General features: G+C 39.4%; 1 long non-coding RNA gene across 11 annotated transcripts in view; it reads left to right on the top strand.

The window, feature by feature from the left end:
- The first annotated feature begins 9421 nt into the window (after positions 1-9421).
- Positions 9422-21756, top strand: part of LOC115659560 — a 489657-nt gene continuing 477322 nt past the window's right edge. For 9 of the 11 annotated variants that reach the window (XR_004002592.1, XR_004002591.1, XR_004002588.1 and 6 more), the window contains exons 1-2: positions 9422-9576; positions 13968-14128. This is a non-coding gene — a long non-coding RNA (uncharacterized LOC115659560). The remainder of the gene's footprint in view (positions 9577-13967; positions 14129-21756) is intronic. The other 2 variants (XR_004002593.1, XR_004002587.1) reach the window with 1 other exon arrangement.

Here is a 21756-nt window from a genome sequence, read left to right as displayed (position 1 = left end):
GTAGACTGATGTCCTGGTTTTCTTTCAGAGGCTGCGTACAGCATGGCCAAAGGCAGTGTAAGCTGCCACTCTCTGTGCCCAGCCAATGTGCACCAGCTTTCTTTGAAAAGGCTCCTCCAGGGCTAACAGACTTACTCACTCCTTGGTGCCTCCACTGAGACTGCCAACAGGACTGTACATCAGTGCCAACTGTGATGGTGATCTTTGTGGTGTGGAACCATGTCGAGGAATTTGAATGCTTTTCACTCTATTGCTGCGTAATATCTGGGAGAAAAGTTTGTAGTGTATTTTAGGGTATGACTGCGATGGGGAGCACCAACCTTCAGTATTCATAGAACACTTCGGACCTGTATCCTCCCTACCCCAAGTGGATCCCTGGGTAAAATTCCACTGCTCCTGCTACTACAGATGCCCATACACCTCTTAGAGTGAGTTGCTGAGGTTGAGTTTTTTCTGGTGCTGTATTTTATTTGCCAGTAATGACTGTTCAGAAATGGCTGGTGATTAAATCAGCAGGAGAGAGAGAAGGATCAGCCAATGAAAGAAACTTTACCAATGGAAAGTACAAGATCTATGTGGCATTTTTGGGGGGCTGTAAATGGTATTCAGTTGCTGAAACCTCTTTCATTCTGTGGTGGTTAGTGGGAGGATATCTGTAGTGTTGGTAAAATTTCACAGTCTGGCTAACCTCTCATCCCTAACTGAATCTTGTACACTTGTTTTGTCTTCTGATAAAATATTTGGGCTGAAATTCTGGTTTTGCCATCATCTTCAACAGAGAAAATTTTACCCCTAAAACTTACCACAGAATGGTCTAACTTATGTTTATGTCCTGGTGATCCAGTGCACAGTCAGTAATTTAGAAACACTGCAAAAATACACACCCACACTGTTATTGATTATAAATTCTACAAAAACCAGGTAAACCTCTGACACAATTATCCTCTCAATTTTCTGCTCTTCAGAACATTCAGGATATACACACAGTCATGTAATGCTCCCCATGCCTCTTTCACATTATCAAAGACACTTCACTGATGCACAAACAGGATTTTTGGCAGGGTTGAAAATATATTCCATGAAGACTTTGCCAGGTCACTCAAGTAATCAGGGCCAGGAAGCACACACACAGTAAGTCCTGTCTCTTTGGAAATGACCACACTTTGAATTTTTGTAGCCCATTTGTGAAATGTTGCTTCTCTTTGCTATCAGAGCTGACACTGTTGTCAAAGAGGAATATTTGCCAATACGTGCATCAACCTCACTCACTTGAATCTGAAGAAAATCCATGTAAGGCAGTTATCATACATCTGTGGAATTTCTGTGGTGTGGGGTTTTTTTGGTTTGTTTTTTGGTTTAGTTTGGGCTTTTTGCATGAGTCCAAATGTACTCCTATACTTTTAATGTTGGAAATCACAGCAAGAGTCAAAAATAATACTTAGCTCTTACATTGTCCTCTTCATCGGATCATCTCAAAGGACCCACAAAGAAAGTTATTTTAAAATAAGTGCATTAATTGGACTGCTTTTCTTGTGTAAATATATAAAACTTTTGTGATGTATCATTCACCATGTTCCCTAACCTACAAATATCACAATACCCAGCCGGATCTGTTTATTTTTTATACCATTCAGAGGAAAGTGGCTACTGTTTTTGTTATCCTTTCTGGGGGTTCTAAAAATCCCTAACGCTTGAGAATGGCTAATGCCATGTTATTAGCTGGATCCACAGCCCCAGAAAAGCCTGAAGCAGTTTGATCACTCACTTAAATAAGGTTTCTTGTTTCTAACCATGAGTTGGTGATTCCTTATCTAGGACCTCTGCTGCTGAAACTGCATTATTGCTCTGGGAAGAGTCACAGGTTTTTAACCTCTAGTTTAGAGAAACCCTACAAACCATTTCATATCTCAACCTCTCCTCTTTCTATGTGTACATGCCATGAGTCTGGAATCAGAGAGTTATTTTGCAGGAGGATTTGCAAGGTGATCTGTTGTTCAAACAGGAACAATTTCAAAAGACCATGGACAAGATTTTTCAAGTGCTCAGAACCCACAACTGGAACCAGATTTTCCAAAGACTTCAGCTCTTATTTAGGCACCCAAGTATAGGATTGATGTTCAAAAACACTCAGCATCCAGCAGCTCCCGTTTTGACACTGATCAGATTTTCAAAAGAGCTCAAATCACACTGCCTAGCACTTCTGAAGATATAACCACTTATTGTGATGGAGCTGTGCTGTTTTGAGGAATCTGCCCCATTGAATCATTTGAAGATGCTTGTCTGTGTGTACACAAGTTACACATAGTACAGCTCCTATTGCCCAACACCAGTGGACTTGCTCACATTGATCATGGGCATTATATACTACCTCCTATCCAAGCAGGAAATTATCCTTTAGGATCTCCCTGACTCATACGATGAAAAGGACTCTTCCAGTTGCATTTCTGTGGAGCAAGAGTGACATCCAGTGGCTAGCAGATTAGTTTTCCACCAGGAAATACCCAAAAAAGTAATTACCTGTTTTGGGTGTTTGAAGATCAAAGAATTATGCTGGGTAACAAAAACTATCCTTTTTTTTTCCTTTTTTTTTAAAGCAGATGTGTAGTGGGGATAGGTGTCCCAGTCAGGAAATGGATTCTCCTTAAGTGTCCCTGGGCTAGCTTGACTTGCCTTTCCCCACCATTGAAAAACAGAGCTGTGTTCTGCTATGTCCCTGTCTGCTTAATAACAGATGGCCTGATGCTTCTTTGCCTCTTCTGTAGAAATTAATGGGAGTGACATGAATGCTTTAATGTTGTTGTACTCTTGAATGAATAACACAACCTTTGATTAAATAAAATCTAGTGGGCTTCTAAATGAATTTTTACTTGTTCAGCATTTAATCCCGTACTAGCAAGTACATATGGTCTGACAAACGACACTTTCAGAATCCCATGGACAACAATGTATCCTTTGTGTTCTGATATGTCAGTTCTGCATCTAGCCATACTCAAATTAATTACTGAAGACAATTTCTTCATGCAAATTGGGACAGCGTCTCCCTTTTTTTCATGAAAAAATAGCATAGATTAGAAACCAGCTATAGAGATTAAGGTGTTGGTTTTAACCTATAAAGCCCTAAATGGTTTGTGTGCTGGGGTTATGAGAGATCATTTATGCCCCGGAGTGATACTGTGGCAGCTGTGATTATTGAAATCACCAAAGGTGATAGTTCCCCGATTTAAATAGGGAGGGAGTTTGGCAGCATGGCGTTCTTAGTGAGGGGTTGTTGGCTTCGGAACTCACTCCTTGCCTTGACTTGCCAGTGGATATGGTATCTGTAAGGAGAAGCTAATACAGGCACCTAGCTCCCAGGAAGTTGATTGGGCCTCCTGGAGCTACAGAGCGCCCATTGGGAGAGTTTGTTCTCCGTCATTCAAAAAGGATTGATTCTTAAAATATATCTGACACATTTCATATTGTGAATTATATTACACCCTGAGGTTTGGGACTAAATGGGGTTTAGGAGTAGTGGCTGGGTAGGAGATTATTTCAGGCTTAGGGAGGGAATTTGATGGATTGTGCAAGCTGTTGCTAGATGAGACAATAAATCAGAATAAAATGCACTGTAAATAAGACATCATTCACAAGACATTTTGGGCCTGATACTGATAGATTCAGAGACTTGAGGTATGTCTTCACTAGCAACCTTAAAGCGCTGCCACGGAAGTGCTTGAACATGGCTACGTAGTTGTAGCACCAGCGCTGGGAGAGAACTTTCCCAATGCTGGTGCACTGTCTACACTGCCACTTTTCAGCACTGAAACTTGCTGCGGTCAGGGGATGTTTTTTCACACCCCTGAGCGATGAAGTTGCAGTGCTGTAAAGTGACAGTGTAGACAAGGCCTTACTCATTCTCAGACTATAGAGGGAGTGGCAGGAAGTCAGCTCCTTCCAATATCAGGCCTGTGCTACTCTACAGGAAAATACAGGTAGAAGATGTTACACTACTACACATGTACAGTTTTAAAATATTATTTGAGCTATTTTAAAATAAGGAAAAGCTCTCCATGAAGATATATGAGTGAAGGAGTGAAATTGCCACTGCTTATTATTCACATAATATTTTACCGTTCACCGTTTGGAGGAAATGAAGTCTTACTAGGGCTGTATTTGACCAGTGGTGGCAGCTCCAAAGTTAAGGTTGCAAATGAATTCCTGCAAGGGCTGTCAATTAATCGCAGTTAACTCACATGATTAACTCAAAAAAATTAAGCGTGATTTAAAAAAAAATTGTGATTAATCATAGTTTTAATTGCACTGTTAAACAATAGAACACCAATTGAAATGTATTAAATACTTTTGCATGTTTTTCTGAATTTTCAAGTATATTGATTTTAATCACAACACAGAATACAAAGTGTACTCTGCTCACTTTATATTACAAATATTTGCACTGTAAAAATGATAGGATTTGTATTTTTCAATTCACCTCCTGCAAGTGCTGTAGTTCAATCTCTTTATCATGAAAATGCAATTTATAAATGTAGATTTTTTTTGTAACCGCACTCAAAAACAAAACAACGTAAACCTTCAGAGCCTACAAGTCCACTTAGTCCTCCTCCTTGTCCAGCTAAGACAAACAAGTTTGTTTACATTTTCGGGAGACAATGCTGCCCACTTCTTATTTACAATGTCACCAGAAAGTGAGAACAAGCATTCACATGGCACTTTTATAGCCAGCATTGCAAGGTATTTACATGCCAGATGTGCTAAAATTCGTAAGCCCCTTCATGCTTCGGCCACCATTCCAGAGGACATGCTTCTATGCTGATGACGCTCGTTTAAAAAAGTATGTTAATTAAATTTGTGACTGAACTCCTTGGGAGAGAATTGTATGTCTCCTGCTCTGTTTTACCTGCATTCTGCCATATATTTCATGTTATAGCAGTCTCAGATGATGACTCATGTCGTTCATTTCAAGAACATTTTCACTGCAGATTGGTACTTTCTTTGCATTATGTCAAATGTGAAATTTCTAAAGATAACTACAGCACTCAGCCCAAGGTTTAAGAATCTGAAGTGCCTTCCAAAATCTGAGAGGGATGAGGTGTGGCGCATGCTTTCAGAAGTCTTAAAACAGCAACACTCCAGTGCAGAAACTACAGAATCTGAACCACCAAAAAAGAAAATCAACCTTCTGCTGGTGGCATCTGACTCAGATGATGAAAATTAACATATGTGTTGGTCTGCACTGTGCTTTGAATTGTTATCAAGCAGAACCTGTCATCAGCCTGGACGCATGTCCCCTGGAATGGTGGTTGAAACATGAAGGGACATATGAATCTTTAGCACATCTGGCATGTAAATATCTTGTGACGCTGGCTGCAACAGTGCCATGTGAATGCTTGTTCTCACTTTCAGGTGACGTGAACAAGAATCAGGCAGCATTATCTCCTTCAAATGTAAACAAACTTGTTTGAGCGATTGGTTGAACAATTGCTCTAAAGCGGACTGAATGGACTTGTAGGCTCTTAAGTTTTACACTGTTTTATTTTTGAATGCAGTAATTTTTGTACATAATTCTACATTTGCAAGTTTAACTTTCATGATAGAGATTGTATAAGGTGAATTGAGAAATACTATTTCTTTTGTTTTTTACAGTAGAAACATTTGTAATAAAAATAAACATGAAGTGAGCACTGTACACTTTGTATGCTGTGTTGTAATTGAAATCAATATATTTGAAAATGTAGAAAACATCCAAAATATTTAAATAAATGGTATTCTGTTGTTTAATCACATGATTAATCACTAACTTTTTTTTAATGGTTTGACAACCCTAACTTCTACTGCAGTCCATAAAATATGGATTCCCCACTTCTTCTGCCCCTTTCATTCTAAAGTCTGCACACAACATATCACCCTGACATCTACTATGTGAGGTCTGTGGCTGAAGTAGAATTTATTTATCAAATTTGAGTTTGTTCTGCCTAGGGATTCATGATATACAAAAGGTGATCAGCACAGCTGATCTGTTTCAAGTTTTTTGTTTTTCATTTTTTTAAGTGGAGGAAAATTTAGAACTTAATTTACTGGATTCATCCAGTTTTAACTGTTAACTAGACTCTTTAATTAGGTGTTGAAAGTTATTATTTTAAATAATCTCTTTAGAATGGTACTTCAGCAGCTGCTGAGCTAATTTCAGCCAAATGGTAGTTCCAGATGCAGGGGTGGGAAGCAGAAGTCAGGGGTGATTCACTCCCTGATGAGTGGAAATGGAGAAAGAGGGTGACATTTTTTAGGAGAGCCCTAGTTTGCTATGACATCAGAGGCTCAGGAAAGCAAGCTGGGGTGAGGCTGTTGGTGCTCGAATTCTAGAGCCTGAGCATGCAACACGAGGCAGGAAAGGTCTCTCCTACAATGGTGCCCACTAATTGCATTGCTTATTGCTAATGAAACACTGCCTAGTGTAACACTCCAGCACAGGACATGGGGTGGAGGAAGAGAGCGATATTACCACCTTCTCCCTGCAAGCACTATGCTTGATGTGCTCCCCTTTGCTCTTATTATTTCATTTGTTACTTGGCTTTTCTGTGACACCTATCACCATAGTGTTTGATCACCTCACAAGCATTAAGGTTGCGGGAAAGTGGGAGCCGTACCCAGGGGGCTGTGGGCTAGTCTGGTATAGGGGTGTCTATCTCTTCCGTTGAAGATGTTCTACTTTCCATAAATAATTAAATAGTCATTTGAGCAAGGACTTGCATCTCCCACCTCCCAGGTGAGGGCCCTTAAACACCAGGCTACTGAGTCATAAATAGTCCATCAGTGTCTGTCTGTCTGTCTGTCTCTCTCTCTCTCTCTCTGTCGTCTCCCCTCCCCCCATGACTATTTGCCACCATCTCCTCAAACTATTTGGTGAATCTATCCCTTTCTTTCCTTTGCTTTTTTTTAAATGCCCAAAAACAAAATGTGTGTGTGTTTTAACACAGTGCCCCTCCCAAACAGCCCTCTTCTACCCTTTCATTCAATTGGAGCCGCACATATAAAGGCACCTGCAAAGGCAGGTTTAACCTTAAGTGTCTTCCCTTCTCTAATGTTCAGTTTTCATGCACCACTGAGAAAGTTACAAAACAAAACCCAAGCCCAGAATTGCTGACACTGAATTCTTTTGCTGTTGAAATTTATCTGTGGATGTGGAATGTTGCACCTTGGTGAGTGTTTACTTCTTGCCATAGTACATGGTGTTCCATAGCTAAACCACTGGTAAGTCAAGCCAATTACTTAGTGACTGGAATGCTGAGCATTTTGAACTCTCAGATGCATTTGGACACTTGTTATAGCAGACACTGAAAGCAGGTATTTGAAAGGCTTTATTAAAATAACTGCATATTTTGTGCTTACTAAATTCCCCACTACCTTCTTGATCCAGGATGTCCTGTACTCTGTGCAATATTTTGAATTCTTGTACTTACTAACAGAGACTAACTACATGCCTTGTGGGGCCATATCATCATACTCTACCCCTTTGGTATATGGAAAATTGGAATCTTTACAACAACTGTTAGTTCAAGACATATTCCAGCCCGTCATGAACCTGTGGTTAGAAGGGGTACTGTCACTCTATTGCTACTGACATATTTAACACTTGTCACACCTACACCTCAAGGTGCTTTCCCAAAGTGTAAGATCATTGTCCCTATTTTTACATATGAGCATGCCAAAGCATCTAGTGAGAAATGGCATGCTAAAAGTCAAACATGGCATGCAAAATGGGAATGGAAGTCAGATCTCCTAACACCCAGTCCTTTGACCTTTCATCCCCAGTGATGCCTTATCCCTTATTTATTTATTTGCAGGCAGTGCATCTAATTAGAGCTGTGAAAACATTTTTGGTGAACCTTATATCTAGGTAATAAACACCAAACCTAGCCCTGGTTCCCAGAGTTCTGAGCAGACTGACTGATGCGTAGACACGCTGATGACTGAAGCACAAGAAGTACTTATCCAGAGTTCGTTTTTGATGGAACTCATTGGTTTCAACCTGAAATGAAGCAAAATGTAGTTATTTTGGCCAAGTTCCATTTTGAGATTTTGGATTTGTCTGAATGTGGCACATGGGGGCTGGCAAATCACCCAACGTGGGCCCTGCTTAATCTTGACAACACTAGCCTTGGGCTTCTATGAAGGAGAGGTGCTCTGATTATGAACTTACATGCCTCGGTGGCTATTTTGAGTTGAGATTTAATTTGTTTTCTGGGTCTTAACTGAGAGCTGACCTGGCTGGAGGGCTAGGCCATCAAAGCTGCAAACCATTATGGAACCAGGACACAAGGGGGTACTAGAGACGAAGAGTCCCTGCAGTGCCACATCCTGACCTGAGGGGTGTTTCACTGGTAACTATGTTTCCTGCTCTTAGTTATCCTCAAACTATTTAACACTGGCTCTGTCTTCCTTGTAATGTAGAGGATGGGGGAAATGCAATTATCTGACTCCTCTGCACCAAGGCTGTCTTCCCTTTGGGGCGTCTGCCTGTAATCATGTAGAATGAGCATGGATAGAGCCATCTCAAACTATGATAAACATATATTTACATTAACTGCTAAATATCTCTGTGCTTTATATTGTTTCAAGTTTTATTATATATCCTTACAAGATACCCTGCTAAGATTTTTTTAACAAGAGTTATGAAAACTTAACCTCACTGTCCTGTTAAAAATGGGGTTTCCTTTCAGAGATGGGCTTATTGCTCTCCGGGCTTGACACGTGCACATCATGGATAGAATTCAGCCTGGGAGTAATTGAGCATGGCGTTCGCTTTATACCTGGGTGGAATTTTAGACTTGCACTTGTTTGTATTGCAGTGTTATCAATATCAACAATATCAGAATTATTGCTCTGTAGTACAGTAGAGCCTAGAGGCTCCATAGCATGAGGCACTGGATACAAACACATATGTGGTAAGAGACAATCCCTGCCCTGAACGTCCTACGGTGTAACTAGACAAGACAGGTGAAGGATGGGGCAAAGGAGGTACAGTTAATCTTTGTACCTTGGTTACTTGCCCACGTACTCACAGGTAATGAGTAATAGAGTGGAGAACTGAACTCAATCTTCTGAGACCCCAAATTCCACAAAAATAGTGTGTGCCTACCAGTCATGGAAAGATCAGCTCCAACAATTATAAGATGTTAGAAAAACAGCAACACAACAATCTGATTCACTTCAAGTCCTTGGGCTTGTTTTTCCTATGAGTTACTGACACTAGAGAGCAGTTGCTCAAAGCCTAGGACTCGGCAGAAATATGTTCTTTCACTCTCCCAGTAGTTCATGCCTATTATTTATAAACTGATGCCTGATCTGCAAAGGAGAAAATCAATTGCACTATATATCCAGTGGAAGACAAAAAGCTTTAGAGACTTGTCGATACACTTTAAGCATTACCTCATGTCTGTGGGTTGCTGTATGAGTATGGTTGAGAAGTATTTTGTTGCTCTGTATGCTAGTTACTGGGCTGTCTGTCCCAGAGTGTGTGGACCTTTACAAACATTGTCACTTCAAGAATGAGTAAAAGGGAGATTTCTGAGATACCAGGTTGGTTTGATTTTGTTTTTTTTAATTTCTAAATAATGTTGGTGGTTTTTTAAAGTTTCTTGCTTTAAAATTTAATTACAAAAATGAAATTTTCTTTAGATAAGGGTCAGCTGCAACAAAGTATCAGGTGTTATATGTACTTTAAACAAACAGAATATTAGTGATGCTATTCTATTTGGTCTGAGAGCACTAGAATGTAAATAACTAAATCTCAGTGTTACTGCTTTGATTAATTAGCAACTTGGTTTAAAAAAGTAGGCATTTTAAGGAAATGGTTGCTCTGAACAGTACACTAGTATACGTAAATTATTGTTGAAAACTGATACTTACGTTGTGATTGCATTGTAAGTGTAATGATATGTTTACCGACAGGGTATTTTTCAGCCACTGAATGTGTCTGTGCTGTACAGAATTCCAAACAGGGTGTGGTCCCTGGTTTTATTAAAAAAAGACAGACAGACAGACAAAACTGGGAGTCAAACTGTGTGGAAGCCTGTTTGTGTGTCTAGTCCGCTTTTCTTTATTAAAATGTGCACATCTAAAATGGATTACAGTTGGATTAAAACCTCTTTCTTTCCATGACTGCAATATGATATCATTCTTTGTATGAATAACTGTAGCATCTCAGATACCAGTGCATGACAAGTTTGGATAAATAATGACCATTTAATGGTGATTGCTATTTATAGAGCCAACTCTTGGGGTCCTTATTTAGTTTCACTCAGATAAAACTTCTGTTGTAATCAGCGGAAAGTTTGCCTGTGTCATGACCACTGCCATACTACCTAGTCACAACAGGACAGTGTAACCATATTGAACCCAATTCTCCCCTTTGAGCCTTAAAAGGGGTGGAATGAGAAGGCAGATTTGAAGCTGGAGTCACTGCTGTCTTGCTATGTTGAGAGCAAGACTGGTGCTGGAGCAGATCTAGGCAGGGGATCTGAAGGCCAAGGATCTGCATACTGTAGGAATTTGCATCAATGGGTCTGTGGCATTGCTACATGGGACACCCAGCTTCCTCCCATGACGAGATGGCTGCTGTAGTATTGAGATTCTATGAAGAGGAATTTCTGCTGCTTCCAGCATCATTAACTTATGATGCTAAATGAATTGCCCCACTGAGAAACATCATTAGGGATAGGATAGATGCTTGCTTGACTCTTCCTCTTTGCCTTCTCCTGGACATGCACTGCCCACCCTTCCTTTTCATGCCTTTTTGCTCCCCCTCTGAGTTTAATGCTACTACTGATGTTGGAAGGGCAGTGGTTCAGGAGCTTCAGATTGCCCTCCTATTCCAAATGATTGGGGGAAGGGGAATAGAAGCCAGCCTGGTGTGTGTGTTTGTGTAACTTACTATTTAGTATCTTTTTTCTCCCACAAAATTCCCCTTACCCTGAGAGCCTCCTCCAAGATTCAGCCGTCCTCTGCAGTGCACATGTGATTCAGGGCTGGGAAGTTCTTAAAGAATGAATATTTGTAAGGATTTTTAAAAGAAGTTTATTAAAAGCATCAGAAGGATCCATATGAGGTTTAGAAAATGTATCTGAAGTGTTTCTCATAATTGCTTTGTGGACATCTTTTGTTTAATGTATAATAGTATCATTTCTTTTAGGAAAATTAAAATGAGAAATTAAGGGTTTGGAGAGAACTTTTCAAAAGCCTCTAAGTCAGCAGTTCTCAAACTGTAGGTTGGGACCCCAATGTGAGTCGCAACCCCATTTTAATGGGGTCATCAGGGCTGGCATTAGACTGCTGGGGCCTGGAGCTGAAGCCAAATCCTGAGGATTTTCCACCCAGGTCACAGGGTCCCTTCCTGGGGCTGAAGACCTTGAGCTTCAGCTTTGCCCCAGGGCAGTGGGGCTTGGGCAGGCTCAGGCTTCAGTACCCCCCTCCTGGGGTTGTGTAGTGATTTTTTTTGTTGTCAGAAGGTGGTCACAGTGCAATGAAGTTTGAGAACCCCTGCTCTAAGTCCCATTTTCAGAAGTGACTTAGATACTTAGGGACTTGAGTGCTATCGAATTTCAAAGAGTTAGGCTTATAAGTCCCTAAGTCACCTTTGAAAATGCACCATAGAGTAACATTTGCAAAAGACCTTTGGTTCCCTTTTCAAAGATGGCTAAGTTGTATTGGCCTCCTAAGTTATGTAGGTGCTTTTGTAACTAGAACTCAAGTCACTTTGGCACTTTTGAAAATATTATCTTTTGAGAACTGCTGTAAATAGAATGGAGGAAGTAAGGATAAGAGAGAATGTTGACTTGTAGTGTCAGCCTACAAAATATTTTTGTTTCCTTAATTTAGGCTTGCTTTTTTCAAAGAAGGCTCAGGGAGTGAGACACACACATCTCACTCAAATTCAGCAGCAGCTGGGCACCTAACTCCTTTAGGCACCTTTGAAAATTCTGCCCAAAATATCTTAATGGACAAAGAAATGATTGTGGGGGTGGGCGGAACCAACCTAAAAGCTAAATTCTCCTCCTATCCCAAACAAGTACATGAACTATGTAAACTTATGCCAGGTCCAAACATCTCTCTGTTAAGTTGGTTTGCCAACTTTTGTATGGTGTCTTATTAATGGATGTGCACAGTTTAATGGGAACAGTTTGTTTAGATCTCTTCATAGCATTAAGGAAAGGCGGGGGAGCCATAACTTATTGTCTGTGAAATACATTTAAATATTGATTTTTTTTTAAGAGAAATGAGCACTTGAGTAACTGACAGGCTTAATACGTATTATTAAATATTGGCATTTCAAAGGCGCCATGAGGGTGCTTTTAAGAGCCTGTGGAATTTTATTAAGTAGGCTTCAGAAACTGCACTGTGTGCTGTGAGGTATTTTGGTATGGGTTCACAGAGCTGCTGTGACTGTTGCTTTCAAGAAATGTAACCTTTATTTAGAGTATTGTAAACTGAGGGATTGTTGGGGAAATAGGATGTTTGTAGCAGATAAAGGAGTGGAATCTAGCCCTGCTGTCTTCCTGAAAGCATCTGTTAGGACCAAGTTTGGCATAGTTTAGTTATGAACCCAAAACTCCCGTAAGATATATACATACACCTCTACCCCCATATAACGCTGTCCTTGGAAGTCAAAAAATCTTACCGCGTTATATCGAACTTGCTTTGATCTGCGGAGTGCGCAGCCTCACTCCTCAACCCCCGATCGCCGTTTTACCGTGTTATATCCGAATTCGTGTTATATTGGGTCGTGTTATATAGGAGTAGAGCTGTATATCAAATTTGACACTTTTTTCAAATAAGTTTGGCCAAGCATGGCTAAGCTCCCTCCTCCTCACATATCTGTCCTTTCCTGCTTCTTGTGCCAGGTACTATGTTCATGGTTTAGTGTGTGTTTTGCCTGCTGCCTTTTTCCATCCCTTCCTCAGTCTTAAAGGGACAGCCAAGGGGTCAACAACTCCATGCTGACCTTTTAGAAGTGGTATTAGGAGAAGCCTGCTTCCACCCACTGCCATTCTTTGGTATCTTCTGGTGAATGCAGCCTGCCTGCCCACCCCACTGTTTCTGCAGAATCATAGAATATCAGGGTTGGAAGGGACCTCAGGAGGTCATCTAGTCCAACCCCCTGCTCAAAGCAGGACCAGTCCCCAACTATATCATCCCAGCCAGGGCTTTGTCAAGCCTGACCTTAAAAATCTCTAAGGAAGGAGATTCCACCACCTCCCTAGGTAACCCCATTCCAGGGCTCCACCACCTTCCTTGTGAAAAAGTTTTTCCTAATATCCAACCTAGACCCCCCACCACTGCAACTTGAGATCATTACTCCTTGTTCTGTCATCTGGTACCACTGAGAACAGTCTAGATCCATCCTCTTTGGAACCCCCTTTCAGGTAGTTGAAAGCAGCTATCAAATCCCCCCCTTATTCTTTTCTTCTGTAGACTAAACAAAATCAGTTCCCTCAGTCCTCCTCCTCCTTTTTGCATACACTGAGCCTTCAGTGAGGAGATACACCCCATAGGATAGAATATTAGGTTACAGAAAGTATGGAAATTAGCAAAAACCTGCTCACTTTGCAGAACCTTCCCATAGAATGCATGTATTTTTAATTTGGAATTAAATTGAATGTTGGCCTAGTGGATGTCCTTTAGCCATACAATACCTCTTGGAATGTATCTGTAAGATACAGTATATGTCAGACCTGGGTAATTTAGAGAACTAGTAGTCTGAAAGAGCTTTAACTTAATTATGGTAGTACAGAATAATTAGCAGAAAACTAGGATCCAATTTAATCTAAAGAATGGCTGTTCTGAGGCTTTACCTCACCTATAGGCTTTCAAGGCTTTTAGTATCCTGACAAGCAATCTGTCAAGGGAGGAATGTTGAGTGCACTTGTTTTTTTTTGTTGGTTTTTTTTTTAACTTCAATTCCTTCTTTACAGCAGCTCAAGTGACTCCACAGGAACTGTGGCATTTATCACAGACAAAATTAGGTTGGAAGAAAGCATAAAGGTACCAAACTAAAAAGGGATCTATATTCATCCTTAGAAGAAAAACGTTCTCACTTTGCAAACTGGGGGTTAATTCTGCTCTTTCACATAAGGTAAGAGTTTTCCTAAGGGAATTTCCAGCTGGGTTTACAACATATATGGCATAACTATACTTGTACATAGGTTTATATATGGTATAACTATACTTCCGCGTTTCCTAGAAAAAGAAATAAATATTTTGTGTCAAGCTGTGTGATTTGGAGTTGCTAAAGGGAAGAACTCTTTCCCCCTCCCCCATGTAAATAAATACTGATTAGGAAGAAATTTGCATAAAGACTGGGCATATGCTATGGGCCCGATCCTGGGAGGTGCTGAGCATCCTTAGCTAATAGTGACAGCAGTAGAAATTACTGTCCTCATCACCTTACAGGATGATTGTATGTATTAATCATGATGACAGGAATGATAGCATGGGTAGGAGAACTAGAGAGTGTCAAATATTAGCTGCTAAGTAGCAATTAGAGAAGCAAATGTTATTTTTGATACAAAAGTCATGTAATATTTTATTTCAACATGCACACTGCAACCATTAATTTATGTAAGGTTTAGGACTTTTCCAATGGGCATGCCTATTGAAAATATGAAAGTCTTTGTTTAAAAAGCAAGGGTTAATATAGAAAGAATTGAATGCACACAAGTAGCACAGCATAGCTTTCACTCACATTGACATTCTGAAAATAAATGCTTTTGGTTTCATTACCCTACAGGATCTGTTTGCTCTTCAGCACACATAAATTACTTTGATCTCTTGCTCAATGGCCATTCTTTTTCAAATGCCTTTGTAAGTAAATAGCACAGTAAATATTGTGGCAAGATTAAACAATGCGAGGACATTGTCTCCTTGAAAAGGTAAAATTAGAAAGTGATCCTTGTAGTTTATGTATCAAACACAAATGTTTTGGATATATAGTGATCAATAAAGGATTTTTTTGTAAATCCTCTTATATAATCTAAAATTCTCCTTTTAAAAAGGGATTGTCTGAACTAGACCAAATTGCTCTAAATCTATCATATGTCAATGCCATTGGGTCTCTGGATTTGGCATGACACTCAACTGCCTGGAAAGGCAGGAAAGTAGTACAGGTGACAGCTCAGGTTTTGAAGCATTCTCCTGTGACAATAATGTGTTCCAGTGCAGCTCTTAGTACAGGTTGTGGAGACTGGCCTCCAGTGCTTAACTTTCCTGTCATGGTTAATTTTCATTGGGGCTACTTATGTGAGCAAAGTTCAGCGCAGAGCAGGGTATGTCCTGACCAAGAAGGGAAACTTATAAGAACAGCAAGAACTTCATAGAACTATGTCCACTGGACTGTAATAGTAAGGAAAGCCAGCACAGGTGGCCACTGAGTCCTAAAATAATTAAATTCAACACCAGTGAAATACACACAGGTCCAAACCATGGAACCATTAAGCCTGGTGACTGTCAGTTTGAGGTGATGAATTGGAATGTGCATCCCATTCTTCAACATATTAAATATCTGAATAAACCCTCCACCAAAACTCCACATCAGCAGTCCAAACCCCTGGGCCTGTAATGAGCTCTGTGTGGGCACAGTTGGGCCTAAGAATAGGTCAAAAGGTAGCAACAAATTCCTTCTTGTTTTGAATGTAAACTAAAGTAGACATTTCTTAAATGAATACCTTTGTTGAATCAAGGTCCTGTTTTCCACAGCTCTGTGCCTTTAACAGATCTGTATATAATGAGATTTTGCAGTTCTTCAAAAAATACTTGATGTGGCTGGCAGAGAAGATGCTTTATTTAAAACCAGCTCTTCTCTTATCCGGTCACTTTCGTGTAGTAACTTAACTTTTAATGCTTTAGAAACTGATTTTAATAAGCTTCCCCACACTCCCCAAGTTGTCAAATATTCATATTAAAGGGATTGCCTGTTTATCTGGACATGTCCTGGGGCATTGAAGCTGGATTAAAAAAAATCTATTTTAAGAGTGATGGTAGTAGTCTTGCAGATCTCCTGGAAAAATCAAATTCACAAAGAAGAGGACTTTGCTCTGGTTAATTAACCAAAGTTATTTTGTCAAGATTTTAAGCTGATTGCTAGAGCATTTAATTTGCCAGCATCTAAAGAATGACCAGATCTGCATATGGCAAGAAATCACTGAGGTAATAAGAGCAAGACCTTCTTAATCTCCTTGTAAATAACAAGAAAAATGCTAAAGATTTGCCTGTGAGCCAATGCAAAAGATAAAATTGGTGTAATGTGCTGACCTGATCATCTTCTGACCAGTAACCTTGCAGTAAAGTTTTAATTCAGATGGAGCTTTTTTGTAGACCTACCAGAAACCAATGTGAATAATGAACTGTCTTTTGTTGAACGAAACAAGGAATACCCTGGGATTTTATGTATTTACAATGGTGGGAAATGGATCTATGCTTAGACTATCTCTCTCTCTCTCTCTCTCACTGTGTGTGTGTGTGTGTGTGTGTGTGTGTGTGTGTGTGTGTGTGTGTGTGTGTGTGTGTGTGTGTAAAATTTGTTGTGAGTGTCTAGGTTTTCTTGATAAGACATAGATACTTTTAAAAATCTGAATAATAAATATTTTGTAACATACAATCTTTTGGAGACCCTATGTCCTCCTTCATTTGACCAAAATGTCTTCAACTATTAATCTCTGAAGACCTAATAAACAGAAATTTTGTAACGAATAAATCAACAAAGCAAGCCAGAACTCCTGGTCTTGGCAGGAACAAGCAGATTTTCAACAGCTGATTTAAAATGTTTTGAACGTTGTGTGTGTTTACACTCTAAAACATATTTTAAAAAGAAGTTAAGGTTGCAAAGTCAAGCACAAATAAATTAGGAAAAGTGGCCTGTGTTGTTTAGTTTCCTTGGGTGTATGATTAGAGCCAATTGGGAATTTTTTGATGAAATGTTTTTTTGTTGAAAAATGCCAGTTCATATGATTTTTGATGAAACTCTCATGGAAATATTCTCAAGTCAGGATGGAAGTATGTGCATGAACATGAGCCCCCTCTTTTTTCACGGCCCCCATGGGATTTGAACTTAGCTCTCTTACCTCTGAGGTGAATGTCCTAATGACAGAGGTAAGTATCTCTCCCAATTTTTTTTCACAAAAAAACAGAAGGTCTAAGTTTTGTCCTGATGCAGAACTGGAAAAATGTTTGAAATCTCAAAAGTTATTGGATTCTAGTTTTCTCAAAAGTTTTTGCTGGACAGGAAAACTGCTGCCCACCCAAGTCTAATGAAGATAGCTTTTAATTACTTGATCTCATGCTATTTTTTTTCTCTTCGACCACTGCCTCATTCCATGCATTGGTCTGATAATGCTCAGGGAACAAATCATGATTGTGTAGTTAATCAAATCAGTTGCTGTCTGTAAGTCCCCTGTCTATTTGCTGTGGAATTTGGAAGGCATGTAGATAGGTACTGAGGCAGGGGATTGCAGGAGGAGAAGAATGGACTTGAGTAAGGCACCTGAATTGCACACAAGAGATACCATGACATTCTGATCAGAAATTAAATAAAATAACACTGTACAAAAACATTGATTACAGAAAGTAATTGTAAATGAGGAATCATCATATTAGGAGAGTGTTTCTACCAGGGTCCTATATGGATCTATTCTTGGCCCAGTGTTGTTCAATATATTTATCAATGTTCTGGAAGAAAAAATAAACTGTAATACCATTGCTGGTTAAATCTGTGGATGGAGTGGTAAATAATGATGGGAGCACAGCAGTTATATAGCCCAATCTAGATCGTTTGGTAAAGTAGGCTAATCTGAACAATATGGGTTTTAATGCAGCCACATATAAATTCATACATTGAGTACAAAGAATATTGGTCATACTTACAGGATGGAGAACTGTCTTGGAAATCAATGAACTGAAAAGGATTTAGGGCTCACGTTAGAATGAGTTGGATTCAACATGAGCTCCCATTGTGATGCTGTAGCTAAGAAGGCAAATGTAATCCGAAGATGTATAAGCAGGGGAATGTCCAGTAGGAGTAGAAAAGTGGTGTTAACTCTATTTACAGCATTAGTGAGACCATTACTAGAAAGTTGTGTCCACTTCTGGTGTTCTTACTTCTAAAAGCATGTTGAAAAATTGGAGAGGGTCAGAAAAGAGCTACAAGCATGATTCAAAGTCTGAAAACATGCCATGTAGTGAGAGAATAAAGACATTTGATTTATTTAGTTTATCCAAAAGAAGGTTAAGAGGTGACTTTGATCATATTTTTCAAGAAGAGGTTTCTTAGAGTAGATTGGTTTTTAACCTAGCCAAAAAAGGTATAGAAGGATCCAGTGGTTGGAAACTGAAACTAGACAAATTCAAACTAGAAATAAGGTGCACATTTTTAACAGTAAAGGTAATTTTCTATTGAAACAACTTATCTAAGGACAGGGTGAATTTTATGTCATTTGCTGTCTTTAAATCAAGACTTCAACATAGGAGGACTGGAGCCTGGACTAGATGACCTCTCGGGGTCCCCTCCAGTCCTATGATTCTATATCTTTCAAGAAGGTATGTTATAGCTCAAAGAGAGGGTGTGGGCTTGAGGGTGCTTGTGAAGTTCTGTGGCCTGTGTTATGCACAAGGTCAGACTAAATGGTCATAATGATCCCTGCTGGCCAGAATATGACAATCCCATTTCCTGAAACCATTCTGAAAATTTATTGGTTTTCCACATCATTCCAAGGTTTTAAAATTTGTTTTCATTTGGCATTGTTTTGCCTTTTTCTTTCAGTTCTCCCATCTTCAGTATTGCCAATACCAAGCATTAAAAAGTCATGCATCAGGCCCCAAAATAATCTCAAGTTAAAAAAGAAAAGCATTATTTTCTATTGCCTTCTGATTTTTTTTCTCATTTAGAGTGAAGCTGCCTGCCCCTAATTAGTATGTGATCATTTAGGTTCAAAATTCAACCTTAAATACACACAAACATGCAGACGTCCCTATTCATAGCCTAGAGTGGACTCTGCTTTGCCCTGTCCTATCTCCCTAGTGGAGGGGAATTGCTCTTCTATTCTTCTGTATCCCTTTCCCCATATAAACGGGATAGATAACTGCCACACTCGCATTCTGCCTCAATGCTCCCTCTGTATTTCCATCCTTTTTCTCCTCAAATCTTCTACATATCATATTTTCAAAGGCATTCAGATATAGTACAGTGATGAGCGTGGTATCACGACATATATAATGTAGAATAGAATTCTCCCCTCAGTCCATCTCCTGCTTCCTGCATTGCTATGACTCCTCAGTGCTGTTCTGTTTCCTGACACATACCCCCTCCCTGCTGCCTTCACTCCTAGCATCTCCACATTCTCCTGGCCTGTGCCAGGCTTTCATATGGTGAATAAGGTGCCACCATCTTCCTGAAGAGCAACCTGGCTCCAACCTCATTGGAAACAATGGGAAGTGGAGGCCATCTTTGCTAGGCGCAGCCTGATTTTTACCTACAATGGGAAGGGACTTGATGGCTATCTTGCTGAGGGCTGCCTCTGGCTTCAGTCCCATTGACAGTAATGGGAGATGGTGGTCATTTTGAATAAGGGAAGAGGGGAATTAAATTGAAGGTAGAAATTAGAAAACTATGAGAACTGATTATTTTGTTTTTGGAAACTTTGGTTCCTAAGACTAGGCAATATTGAAACTGTAAAAGTCGGGTAATACATATATTTTACATACATATCACAGGAATGCTATGAGGATTAATCAATCTATATACAGTACTTTGAATGTACAAAATGTTGTAAGAAAACGCTAAGTAATCTGAAAAATCAGTCCTGAGATTTAAGTTGGGTGCCCACTCAGTGAGAAACTCAACATTTTATTGAGAATTTTGCAAATGTTGGACTTAATCTATTTGTATCCCAGTATAATAGTTACACTGTTGTGAAGATCGTGTGAGGCAGCCAAATACAACAGTGATGAGTGCAACTGAGTATTCCATGAAGAAAATAATAAATCATTGTCAAAGCTTATTTTGAACATCACATTGGCCATATATATGTAAAAGCTCTGTCCTTCTCCCAATTATATTAACCCCTCCCCTTAATTAATTGTTAAAGTTGCAAAGGGAAGCACGCAAAGGATAGGAAATGCCAGAGCTAAGGTTGCCTTGCCTCCATGTATACACCTATCGAATCTTTGCACACAGGCTTTAATCGATGATCACATTGTATTTTTTTCCGCAGCACCCTGCCTCATTCAGTGGACAAAATGGATGGTGCTCACTGAATGGGTAACTATTCACATTTTCTTTCAGACTAGAAATAAGGTGCACATCATTCACTGTGTAACACCAGGCCTTAGTTAGTGGATACCATCCAAATTCTGATCTGAGTACAGAGTAGATCATATGACTTGTATTTCTTACTCTTACTGTTAGTCATCCCTCTACAGTGACTAAATGACTAAACGAGTAAATGTGCTGGATTTATCATACATCTGATAGGTGACCTGGTTTAGCATTAGGAGTACACGTAATCCATTACACCAGGATAGTATGAGATCCAGGGTGGCAGAGGATTTCTAATTTGCTAACAATTTCCTTTTAGCAATGACTCGAGCTTTCTGGAGGTTAGTTTTTACATAGACTAGATAGCTATTCCTTTTAAATTATCCATATGATCTACTTTTAAAAAAAAATCAGTGAGTCTCATGGTAAGTTCATGTCTGTTCGGTTCTATCTCTGAGTTCATTACAAGATATTGGACTAGTCCCGCTTCGATGCTATTGCAGGGAATTGTGCACAAGTAGGAGCCAAAGTTTACATTTGTATTGGAGCATAGGATTCAGAATCTTTCTTCTTTTTATACCTGTCATGCAAATCTTTGCTCCTCTGTTTGTGTTATGGAGTCAGATACCTTGGGCTCCAAATCTTAAGCTAAATCCTGCAACTTGACTTCAGTGGTTTTAGAGGCATAGGTTTACAGGAAGATTACACAAAATTTAATGAAGAAATGTTCTGAATTTTTAATTTATTTAAGGAAAAGTTTTGCAACCCAAACATTGCAGACTTGTGCTAATGCCCAAAAATGGTCAGTTTCTTTTTGTTTATAGTCAATCTGTTTTCATTTTCAAACTGAAGTATGATAAATGAATACGCAGTGAATGGTGAAATGTATTTTTGCTTTTAAATTTGCGTTAAGTATCTAAAGTGATCATCAAGCTGTAAGGCAACATTATTTTTAATATCTGAGTTTTAAACTGTTTTAACATGTATGTGTATCTTATTAAAGCTGCTTTGCAATTTTCCACAAGCCTGTAATGATGGAATCCATTTTTACAATTGTTCTGTAGCTTTAGCTGAAGAAGATATTTTAATGCTGAGATTTATCATATTTTGGTATACTCTGATTGATTGTAAATATTCTTGATCTTCTGCATTTTACCCAGCACTCCAGGAGCAGTTGAGAGATGCAGTTGTGATTATAAAATAATAATAATTTTAAAAAATCCCGAGGGAAAGTCTGTATCTTCATCAATACAAGGTCAGAAATCTCCTTCCCTCTTCAGAATGGGAGGCCCTTACAAATTAGAAAGATATTGAGCACTTGCAGCTGCCATTGACTTCCAGTGGAGTTCTGAGTGGTCAGCACTTTGGTAAAACAGGCTCTTCTGTCTCAGTGCTGCAGGCTGTTAATCACATTGCTGTAAGGTACTGAATGCCCTCAATTCCCATTGACTTAAGTG

The sequence above is a fragment of the Gopherus evgoodei genome, chromosome 1 (genome assembly GCF_007399415.2).
Source record: "Gopherus evgoodei ecotype Sinaloan lineage chromosome 1, rGopEvg1_v1.p, whole genome shotgun sequence".
NCBI classification, from domain to species: Eukaryota; Metazoa; Chordata; order Testudines; family Testudinidae; genus Gopherus; species Gopherus evgoodei.
The sequence above is the reverse complement of the archived record's forward strand: the minus strand, read 5'-3'. Positions and strand labels throughout refer to the sequence as shown.